An 11,936-nucleotide genomic window follows, 5' to 3' on the forward strand; every position below is an offset into this window, starting at 1 on the left:
ATTATAATATCATACACAGTATTTTCACTGCCATAAAAATTCTCTGTGCTCTGCCTGCTTACCCTCTCCCCACCCCACTCCTTGACCCCTTGGCCTCCCCGAAGCCTGGAAACCACTGAACCTTTTACTGTCTTCATAGTTTTGCCTTTTTCAGAATGTCATATATTGAAATCACATAGTATGAAGCTTTTCTAATTAGCTTCAATTACTTAGTAATGTGCATTTAGGTTTCTTTCATGTATTTTCATGGTGTGATAGCTCATTTCTTTTTATCACTGAATAATATTCAGTTTTATTCAATTGTCCAGATGTACTGCAATTTATTTACCCATCCATCTACTGAAGGAAATTCTGGTTGGTTCCAAGTTTTGGTAATTATGAAAAAAGTTGCTTTGAATATCCACATGCAGGTTTTTGGGTGGATATAGGTTTTCAACTCCTTTGGATAAATACCAAGGAAGGTGATTGTTAGATCATATGATAAGAGAATGTTTGTATTATAAGAAAACACCAAATTATTTCCCAAAGTGGTTGTGCCATTTTGCATTTCCAACAGCAATCAGTGAGAGTCCCTTTGTTCTGCATCCTCTCCAGAATTCGGTGTTGTCACTGTTCTGGGTTTCGGTCACTTTAACAGGTGTACAGTGGTATCATTGTTATTTTAATTTCCATCCCCATAATGACATAAGATGTAGAACATCTTTTCAGATGCTTATTTGCTATCCATGTGTCTTCTTTGGTGAGTTATCTATTAAGGTGTTTAGCCTATTATTTTTTGAAATCAGGTTATTTGTTTTCTTATTGTTGAGTTTAATTTACTTTTTAAATGTTTAAATTTTCAGTCGTAAAAGAAAGGATTAACCATGCTAGAAAAAAAGAATAAATTATCTTTCTATTGTCTCTCTGGGAAATACCATAGACTATTGTCATGGTATAAATACTAAAAAACATATGGCCAAAAAATATATATGAAAATGTCTTTGGGCAGCTGATTCTTTTTTTTTGGTGATTTTTCTGTTACTATTTTATTGAGATAATTATAGATTCACATGAGATTGTAAAAATAATGCAGAAAAAAGCTTTTCACACTTTACTTGGTTTCCATAATCATAACATTTTGCAAAATTATGCTATAATATCACAACCAGAATATGGGCATTGATATAATCCACCTTCAGTCATATTTAGATTTCTTGTTTTACTCATACTTTTGTGTGTGTATGTGTTTGCATTAAATTCTATAGAATTATATCGCCAGTGTAGATGCCTACTTCCACCCCCACAGTAAAGATACTGAACAGTCTCAATGCTACAAGTATCTTTCCTATTGTGATTTTTTCCCCAAGTTTAGGATCTTTTATTTATTTATTTATTTATTTATTTATTCATTTATTCATTTATTCATTTATTTATTTATTACAAATAGTTTATTGTCAAGTTGGTTTGCATATAAACACCCAGTGCTCATCTGATTCTTAAAGCTCTTATTTATTTTATTTATTTTGTTTTAAAGAGAGAGCAAGCACAGGCATGGGGAAGGGGCAGAGAGAGAGAGAGAAAGAGAGAGAGAGAAAGAGAGAGAGAGAAAGAGAGAGAGAGAAAGAGAGAGAGAGAAAATCTTAAGCAGAATCTACGCTCAGCATGGAGCCCGATGCAGGGCTCGACCGCACAACCCTGAGATCGTGACCTGAGCTGAAATCAAGAGTTGGATGCTCAACCAACTGAGCCACCCAGGTGCCCCTTGAGCAACCGACTCCTAAAAATACTAAGTTATTTCTAAAGATTGTATGATTTTGTCATATGTTCAACCTTTTAGATTTTATAATTTTGTGTACCTATTCTTTTTAAGGAAAGTAATTTTGTTACCTATTTTGAAATTATGACTTTTTTATTCTTTTTCTTATGGAAAGCTGTCTAAACTCTATAAGCTTCATGCCTCAAAAAGTCAACCTGCAACCTTGGTAGTACCACTTACTGTAATTGGAACACTGAGGAAAATATTAATGTGCTTTGAGAATTGTAAAAAAAAAAAAAAAAAAAGTCTTGCCATTTTTATATTTCTTTCCAAAGGGCACTAAGTCTATCCCCAGTATAAACCTGTGTAATGTCTGAAAGGTCACAACTTTCTAAACTCTTAGACAGCAAATGTGCACTTTGGCTATCAAGGAGCCCACTTCTGTAGGTGGGGAGTTTATAAGTGTGCAAGGCCACACAATGGAAATGGGAAAGTACAAACAGAGTTTACAAAATCTGGAGACACAAGCACCAGCAGGATTATCAGATGACTAACAAGCAGCACTAAAGAGGTCATATGGGCAACTCCTCCCAGCTGTGGCAAGAGGAGCCAGTGCAGCCCCACAGCGCCGCCATGACAGGGTGCTCTCTCTCTCTTTTTTTTTTGTACTTTTGTTTTGTTTTATTTTTATTTATTTATTTANTGGGTTGTTTGTTTTTCGGGTGCTCTCTTAAAAGGCAGTAGATGGTCTGAGGCATAGGCCCCTTTCTCCGAGTAGTTTCTGTTTCTAGCAACAATTGTTCTTCTACAGCAACTCAGTAGACTTGCTCCCCTCTGCTTCCAATGATTTCTGATGAGTACTTCAGAACCCTACTTGTAAGTTTAAAAACAAAAGAGAAAAACAATCAACTAACAGAATAATGATTGATACTTGCTCTTTGCTTTCCTGCTAATTCTTTCCTTTTTTCCCTTCCTTCCTTCCTTCCTTCCTTCCTTCCTTCTCTCCTTCCTTCCCTCCTTCTTTCCTTCCTTCACTTCTTTCTTTCTTTCTTTCTTTCTTTCTTTCTTTCTTTCTTTCTTTCTTTCTTTCTTTCTTTCTTTTACTTTTTTTGGGAGAAAGAGTGAGAGAGCAAGAGCATGTGCTAGAGAGAGCAGGGGAGGGGCAGAGGGAGAGGGAGAGAGAGAATCCCAAGCAGCTTCCATGCCGTGTAAAGCAGGATGTGGGATTCAATCTCAGAACCATGAGATCTTGATCTGAGCTAAAATCAAGAGTCAGATGCTCAACATAGTGAGCCACTCAGGCTCCCCTTTCCTGCTAATTTGTAATTCTACAGGGCCAATGTCTAAAGAGAAAGGTCATGGACAAAGAAATGAGGAAGAATAAACTCAAGGATTAATATATCAATATACAAAGCTATAACTGCATTTCACCACTTATACATGTCTTTAAACATCACACACACAAAAAGGGGTAATTGGGCATGCCCCAAAACTGTATTAGAGATACAAAGTGTTCAAATCATTTAAAAAGCACATTTCCAAATTTGCCTTTCTTATCTAGTTGCAGTTAATACGGTTTTAAAACCCATCCTCCTTGTCTCCACTGTTTTCTCTCTTGAAGGACTATGAACTGATTTCATCAGATGGGGCCTCATTATTCTTCTACTGGAATATCTATTGAAGTTTATGAGCACATTCAGGTATCTTCTATGATTTAAAAAGGAAATTCTTCCCTGAATCCCAGTTCAATATTAACTAACTGAAACCTACAGGGTAATGAATCTATAGGAAAAAAATAAATACTTAGTTTTCTATAATATTATGTGAACTTGAAAGACAAAGAGTTACATGATTTTTTAATATATCTAAATTTTATTATTATATTCAAATATTATTTACATGTATTTGAAATTAAACAATTATAAAATTCTTTGTTTATAATGGTTGTAGTATTTCCTATTCCTGAGCATAAATCTAAGTGCCCATATGCATTTTAATGGAATTTGGGGCCCCTTTTTATAATAACTGGAAAGCTTTTTTCCCATCTGAATCTAGGTTGTTGGTCATTTCAAGCATTTATTTCTTTTCTGAATGCAAGTCAAAAATGCAGACTTGTTGAGAATAATAAAATGTAGGACTAAATGCTATGACCAAAAGAACACATTAGTTACTAATTAATTACAATATTCAAGAAAATCATTGAATTATATTTAAAATGTTAGGTTCTTTATGTCCTATGCTTAAATCATTCAGTGTAATGTAACTTAAATTCTACTAGATTTCCAACACTTGATGCAAAGAAAAAGACTATTTATTAAAAATAAACATAATGAATGTTATTGAGGCAACAGCTTACCGTTCTTGCTTTTCAGACTATTCCTTCAAAGTTCTTTTGATTTTGGGGTGCATGAATGGCTCATTTGGTTCAACGTCTAACTCTTGATTTCGGCTCAAGTCATGATTTCATGGTCATGGAATTGAGCCTCAGATCAGGCTGTGTACTAAGTGTGGAGCCTGCTTGTGATTCTCTATCTCTCTCCCTCTGCCCCTCTCTCCTGCTTGCACGCTCTCTTCCTCTAAAATAAATAAAATGAAACAAAACTAAAGATTCTACTGATTACATTACATAACTAAGTTTTTATCCATATATGCAAATCACTTCAAAATATCCAGAGAGATGTATTTGTCTAAGTTTGTAAAACCAACAATATCATTTATTTATTTATTTATTTACTTATTTTTATTATTTATTTATTGTTTTATTTTAAGTAATCTCTATACCCAACATGGGGTTTGAAATTGCAACCCCTAGATCAATTATTCCATGTTCTAACAACAGAACCAGCCAGGCACTCCTGTGAAAATACCTTTTAAATACAAGACAAAAATCTTCTGTTAAATACTTGTACCATTTCGTATGGATTAAACAAAGATCTTTTAACACTGAAATCTAAAAGAGAGACAACATCAAATTATTGAAATCTGATCATGACTTGAGAAAATGATGTCCCTTTTCTAACTGAACATCAAATAAAAGTGTGGTCTATGATACCTAAAAATTTTGTCTTTATTCATCATTATAGAATAAAGTTGTGGAGTATGAGCTATCATTAGGAAAATTTTCAGTTTATTTTTTCATCAGTTTCAGCCATATTTTGTTACAAGGTGCCAAAAACTTTCAAAATACTTTAATTTCTAAAAACATCAAAAGAATTTTACAGCTTTTCACTGAACTTTATGTTCTAAGCCTTTGCTTTTTAATGGTATCTCCTGCTTGTTTTCTTGGTTATGGAACAAGATGATAATATGGAACTCCACTGAGAGCGCTTCAGCTATGAAGTCAAGATACTATATACCTCCAAGGGTTGAAGATGAAACCCTAGATTACAAACTTTGGTCAGATGATCAAAAGTGAAAGGAATAAAAAATTGGAGCTCTTCCAAGTTCTAACTCATCAGCCCATTCCCCACATTTTTGCTCTCCTTATTTAATCACAATCAGATACGATCACTGTTATTCTTATGCACCAAGAATCAAGGTATTGGAACTAAAATAAAAATTAACCTAACAAAAGAGACTACACAAAATCAATTTATTAATTCAAAAATAAAATTCACACCTCAGTCACATAGATCTGCTGGGAAATGTGCATACTTGTTTAATTATTCTTGGTGAAAAATCAGAAAATCTTCAGCTTATTTTGTGAGTATAGTCGGCTCATGCCCAGAACAGAGGAAAACCTATGCTACATTGTCCAGTACAAACATGTCATGCACTTAACTAAAACCAAACTTCCCACTGTGTCTCTCCCCCAGTTCAAAATCTCTGTAGAATTTCCAAACAAATGTGTGAATGAGCTCAATCTCTCTACCAACCCATACTCTCAAATAAATCAGGATGTAATAATGTTTGGCATAAGTGGATTTCTTTCTCTACAAATTAGTAGGGAAGAAAAATATCATTTTGTATGAGTGAATGCCTTGTCTTGAATTTTGAACCAGAGTGTAGAGGAATAGATTGGTTCTAGTTACCATCAAGACCATTCATCAGAATTAAGATTCTAGTATTACAGAGTTGAAAGCCTCCTCAAGAGGTCATCAAGCTCAGCCTCTGCCCTATTAATCAAAGGGAAGCCCAATATATGCCCCAGCATGCACTATGATTTGTAATTTGAAGTTGACATAGTATAGATTTCTGGGAAACTGTGAGTAAATTACCTTACCATTTTCTGCTCTAGTATCACATCTGTAAAATAAGGACAAGCATAACTATCTCAAAGAGCCACCGCAAACTGCTAAAAGATACACAGAAGGAAAGGCATATTGATAATTAATTAATTTGTGACTATTAACCTTAGGATAGGAAAAAAAAACCCCATGCTTGAAAAATACTAAGCGTATTTAGTTCAGTTTTCAAAAACAAGGAAAACTAAATTTAGAAAAATAGGAAAATAATGCAGAAGTGAATTTGGGGAAATAGTTTCCTTGATATTTTGTATTTCTTGATTCATCTCTGAATCACCTTTTTTATCTTCATGTGTCTAATTTCAGAATATTAAACAGAATAATAGACCTCCTGTTGCAGATTCAATGTTTAAAATAACACTGAATATTGTAGAGATTTGGACAGTAGTACTGAGAATATTGATTAACCAATAATTGGCAAAGGAAGAAGGTTTTACCTGGAATGGAACATGGTTGTAAATTGAACAGAGCATCCTCCTAAAAATGATGCCTTGAAATTAATCCAATTATGCAGCTTCCTTCTTCCTCTCAAAGAATTGCTCTAACAGTAGCTGAGCAAACTTTGCTGGTCAGCAACAAGGCAGACACCATGAGCAGAGAGCAAGGAGAATTGCATTCAATTCTTCAGGTTCCTTGCCAAAAGAGAATAGGAATAACTCTCTGGCAGACCTGGATAGAAAAAAAAAATCATTTTAGATTCAGAGCTTTTGCCCTCAGTGAGAGAATTGAAGCCTCTTGGGGCTTGATCTTAGCTGCATTAACTCTAGTCACTGAAGGGCATCAAAATAAAAAAAAGAAAAGAGTGACATGTCTTTACATCATATTTCCAAAAGCCAAAAGAGAAGAATCTTATAACCTCTGAGAGTGCAGGTAATATGTGGAAATTGACAGGGAAATATACTACTATTCTCCCTCCCTTGGGCTCCGGAGAAGATGATTACTGTAATAACCATCATATTTTGATGTTTGTTAAATATCAAATGACTTTGTGAGGTCTAAATTCTGCAAAACATGGACATTAACTCTTTAGGTAGTAGCAATGCTATCTACGTAGTAGCCGTATCTAGTTTTATCATTTTGTTGAAGGAACCCATCCACTAGAAAGCAGTAACTACAGGAGTCCTCCTCACTCACTCAAAATAATGTAAATATCTTCGATATTTTATATTTTTAATTTGCTTTATAATTTCTATTTATATCTAAATTTCTTTATTTGATCAAATAAATAATAAAGAGGTTAAGTGAAATAATTCTAAGTCCAATAGCCATCTGATTCACAACCAAAATATATTTTGATTTAGAAAATTTTTTATTTAATTCCAAGGAAACATATGAATATGCATGGCCACTTCCTAGCCTTCATCCAAGATTGACATCACTGGTCAATCACAAAACATTCTTCCCTGCAGAGTTCTACACACATACACACACTCACACATATACCCTCATATAAAGCTGTGTGATTTTTCAATTTTTCTCCAGTGGGCAATTATTTTTCATCTCCAAGATTGGATGAAAAACCAATAAGAACCCTCATGAAGCTTCTAGACTACCAAAGCACTTGGGCAAGAACAAATCTAGAAGATTCTTTAGGTCCTTCAAAGGAATCCTCAATTTTTCATGTCCCGTAGAGATTTCTTCCTTCTAATGTCCTTTGGATAAAATTCTGACCCAGTATATTAGTTTTATAGAGCTGGCATAACAAAGTACCACAAACTATGTGCTTTATTTTATTTATTTATTTTTACAAATAGTTTATTGTCAAATTAGTTTCCACATAACACTCAGTGCTCATCCCCATAAGTGCCCTCCTCCATGCCCATCCCTCCTCCCCCCTACATCCATCATTCCTCAGTTTTTGTCAGCATTCAAGAGTCTCTCATGGTTTGCCTCTCTCCCTTTCCCCCACCATTTCCCCCTTCTTCTCCCCCTTGTTCCTCCGTCAAGTTCCTCCTAATCCTCCTATACGTGCAAACAAACTATGTGCTTTAAACAACAAATATTAATTTAATTTTCTCACAGTTTTGGAGGCTAGAAGACCAAGATCAAGGTGTCAGCAAGGCTGGGTTCTTCTAAGGTCTTTCTCCTTGGCCACCTCCTCCCTCTGCCTTCACATGGTCTTACTGCTGTGCATGTCAAAGCCCAGATTTCCTTTTTGTATAAGGACACCAGCTATATTGGATTTGGGTCCACTCTATTGACCTCATTTTAACTTAATTACCCTTTAAGGACCTTATCCTCAAATAAAGTTACATTCTGAGGTACTAAAGGTTAGAAGTTCAGCATAAGTGTGGGGGGACATAACTGAGCCCATAACACCTACATTACTAGGAACTGAGATATTCTTTAAATTTAAGCCAAATTTCATAGGGTTATCAATAACTTTCCTTTATAGGTCAAATGATAATGCATTTATATTGATACAATAGCATTCTCTCTGTCAGCTATACCATCATGGTGTGTCATCTATGATAAATTATACATTTAAACATTTGTATTCTTTTCCTTTTGTGCCTCTTAAGGATGATGACAAGGTTTGCAGTGATTCTGGGCTAACTGATTCAGATTCTTATAAGGTATTGATCTTTGACCTTGAATTTCTGTGACTGAAGCTCCTTCTTTTTCTGCTGTTCTCTTCTTTCTATGTATCTAGTTTCAGGATAACTTACCCTATTGCAAACCAATCTTCCATCCTTCTTTTTTTTTTTTCCATCTTGATCTTATGCCTTGATATTTCTCAGTGTTACAAATTATCTTTCTTCTTAAAATCATGTATTCAGTAAGCAAAGTGTTTCAAGGATATAGAATGCTATCCCCTGAGAACACAAAGTACTGAAGTGTTTTCAGGTTTTCCTATACATGATTTACCCAGAAAAGTCAGATTTCTTTTGATCATGAAACAATACATATTCACAATGAGAATCATAACAAAAGGATCCTGCTAATTATCTTTTCATAGATACAACCTAGGGGCACCTGGGTGGCTCAGTCATTTAAGCATCTGACTCTTGATTTCGCCTCGGGCCATGATCTCACAGTCATGAAATGGAGCCCCACATCGGGCTCCATGCTACGAGTGGAGTCTGCTTAAGATTCTGTCTCTGTCTTTCCCTCTGTCTTCCTCCATCATCTCTCTCCTAAAATAAAAATAAAAATAAAGTAATAATAAATGCAACTTATTCAATGCATTTTGCTATATCAAAAGTTAAAGTTGGCATTTTTCATTGAGTTTGTGAATTTTCTTAATAAGAGAGTAAAGAAAGGAAGCATTTGGAAACACCCACAGAGGGACTTCCAAACTAGTGAAAAATCAAAACCGGAGCATCAACTATACAGACAAACTAATAACATGGGAACCTGGAGTAAAAATTAATTGAATAAGTACATGAGATAAAAAGCAATTGTTAAAGCCGGCTATTCTAAAAGTGAATCAAAAAGATCATGTGACTGGCATTACAAAATACAAAATATACTTTACCGCACTGCTTCTTAGAAACAATTTCTTTTGTGTTGAATCAGTTCAATAGCAGAAGACATACAAATACTATAGCAGTCTCTCAAACTGAGAAGAAGCAGAGTAGCTCGTTTTAATATCTACCTATTGAATATTTCTTGTATCAATTCACTTAATTATTCTTATTCCTTTTTATAAAATAAATAATCAATTGTTTAAAGTTCACTCTCCCCATTTGCGGGTTGGTTTTTGTTCTTTCCTGGCAACAATATCCAACACACATAAATGGACGAGAACCTCCGAGTATTTGTCAGAAAACAAAATGCAATCTTTCCCTGAGTCACCTTGTACTCACACTGACAGATTGACTCACAGTTAGAGTTGATGCTTTATGGTTTTGTTGGCCAGACTTCCATCTGTGTGACTGTTTGGGGTATAAGAATATCCCTGCCTTGGCTACTGTTCTTTTCAGCACAGCTTTCCTTATTCTATGCCCTTTATTTAACCTTGATACAAAAAAGAAGTCATTCTTAGGCATTTTGCCTTTTACAAATACAATTTCATTAAATATGTGCTTGCATATATGTGTGTGTGTGCTATTGGAATAGCCTAGGAGCAATGCCAAAAGGAAGAGTCGCAACACAAGTTTGAACAGCAAGTGTCTTTGACTTATTGCTGTGATTATACTAATTGCTCATCTACTTGGTGGGAGGTTGCAGGAAGCTGTTTTGAAGTAATCAAGCTGAGATAGGCCCTTCTATTTATAATAATTCTGAAAATTTTTATACCCCAAAAAGACTTAATTGCATTTTTCTTCCTTTAAAGACAGATTCATTTTTCCTTCTTCTCACTCTTTTTATTGTCTCAACCCAGAAATAAATATTTGACAGCTTCTTAGTTATAATAGGAATAAGCATTCACTCACTAACCCTCATTTCATAGATCTGAACACAAAGCCCTCAATATTCATTAATGGATTTGAAGTGCAGTGCAAACCTTCTACAAAATAATAATAATTGCTTAGATAATCTCTTAGAGAGGGTAAATTTTATGTGCATATCATTCTTGTGAAAGTATTTCTGTGTTATAAGAAAAGATGATAGCCTTAGCTCAAGGCTTGGAACCTTATTTCTTTAGTCAATATTTTAGTATTATGATTAACATTATAATATCATTTAATAGTACAGAATCAAGATGTGTAAGTCTTTCTTAGCACCATGATGGTCTTATGTAGTTTCTTTTAATTTGTTCTGAGTAAGAAATGTTTTAATAAAAATTCAGAGGTCAATTAAATGTATTATTGATATTGGAACTATATGGGAGCCTAGATAAAAAGCTCTTTATTGTAGGTGCTGCTTAACTCTCCAAGATGCACTTCTGTTTTTGCTATTCCACCTTTATAAACAAAGATCATATTGTGATCTGGTATGAGCACGCAGTCTTAAGTCACTCAAATCCAAATACCCTAGCTGGACTACTTCCTAACTCTATGGATCTTGAGTTCTGCTGAGCCACAATTTATCAAACAATACAAATTGGGTGTTAACACTTACTTCAAAGCTGTTGTAAAAATTAAGGAACTCTCATACATAATATACATGACATAAAAGACACTAAAATACACAATGACTTCCCTCAAACCTCCCTCAAAAATCATATTGCTTACAATAACTTTTAGTTCTTTGGGCTTCAGGAACTGTGTCTTATTCCTGCCTCTTGCCTATTCTTCTTTATTGAAGAAGAATTCTTCTCTGAATGTTAAGGAAGCATAAAAAAAAAAAATCAGTAGTGTGAAGCCATTTTAGGAAAAGCCTATATACAAAAATGTAACTAAGTTGATAAATTAAGATATGATAAGTTTCATAAAATTAGTCACAGAACCATTCAATACTGGAAGTTATAGAAATCTAAAATACCTAGTCCAATCCCTGGCTTTGCAGAAGAAATTGCAATAGAGAAGTTCATTGAGTTACTTAAGAGCACAGAGTTGCAAAATTTTGAATGCAACGTATTCTTTGTACATTTCAAGTAATTAAGTATTTTCTATATTTTATTTATTTATTTTTAGGAGAGAGAGACAGCGTGAGCAAGGGAGGGTCAGAGAGAGAGGGGATACAGACTCTGAAATAGGCTCCAGGCTCTGAGCTGGCAGTCAGCACAGAGCCCGACGCGGGGCTCGAACCCACGAACCGCGAGATCATGACCTGAGCGAAAGTCGGACGCTTAACCGACTAAGCCACCCAGGCGCCCCACAAGTAATTAAGTTTTAACATTTTATTTTCATATAGTGTTCAGGGGAAAAAGTCTAATACAAAGTAATCCTTTTTAGGGATAATGCACATCATCAAAGATAATGATTTTTGGGGCTCCTGGGTGGCTCTGTCGGTTGAGCGTCCGAGTTCGGCTCAGGTCATGATCTCACAGTTTGTGGGTTCCAGCCCCGCGTCGACTCTGTGCTGACTGCCAGCTCAGCGCCTGGAGCTGGCTTCAGCTTCTGTATGTC

The sequence above is a fragment of the Crocuta crocuta genome, unplaced genomic scaffold (genome assembly GCF_008692635.1).
Source record: "Crocuta crocuta isolate KB4526 unplaced genomic scaffold, BGI_CrCroc_1.0 scaffold25, whole genome shotgun sequence".
Classification (NCBI taxonomy): Eukaryota; Metazoa; Chordata; class Mammalia; order Carnivora; family Hyaenidae; genus Crocuta; species Crocuta crocuta.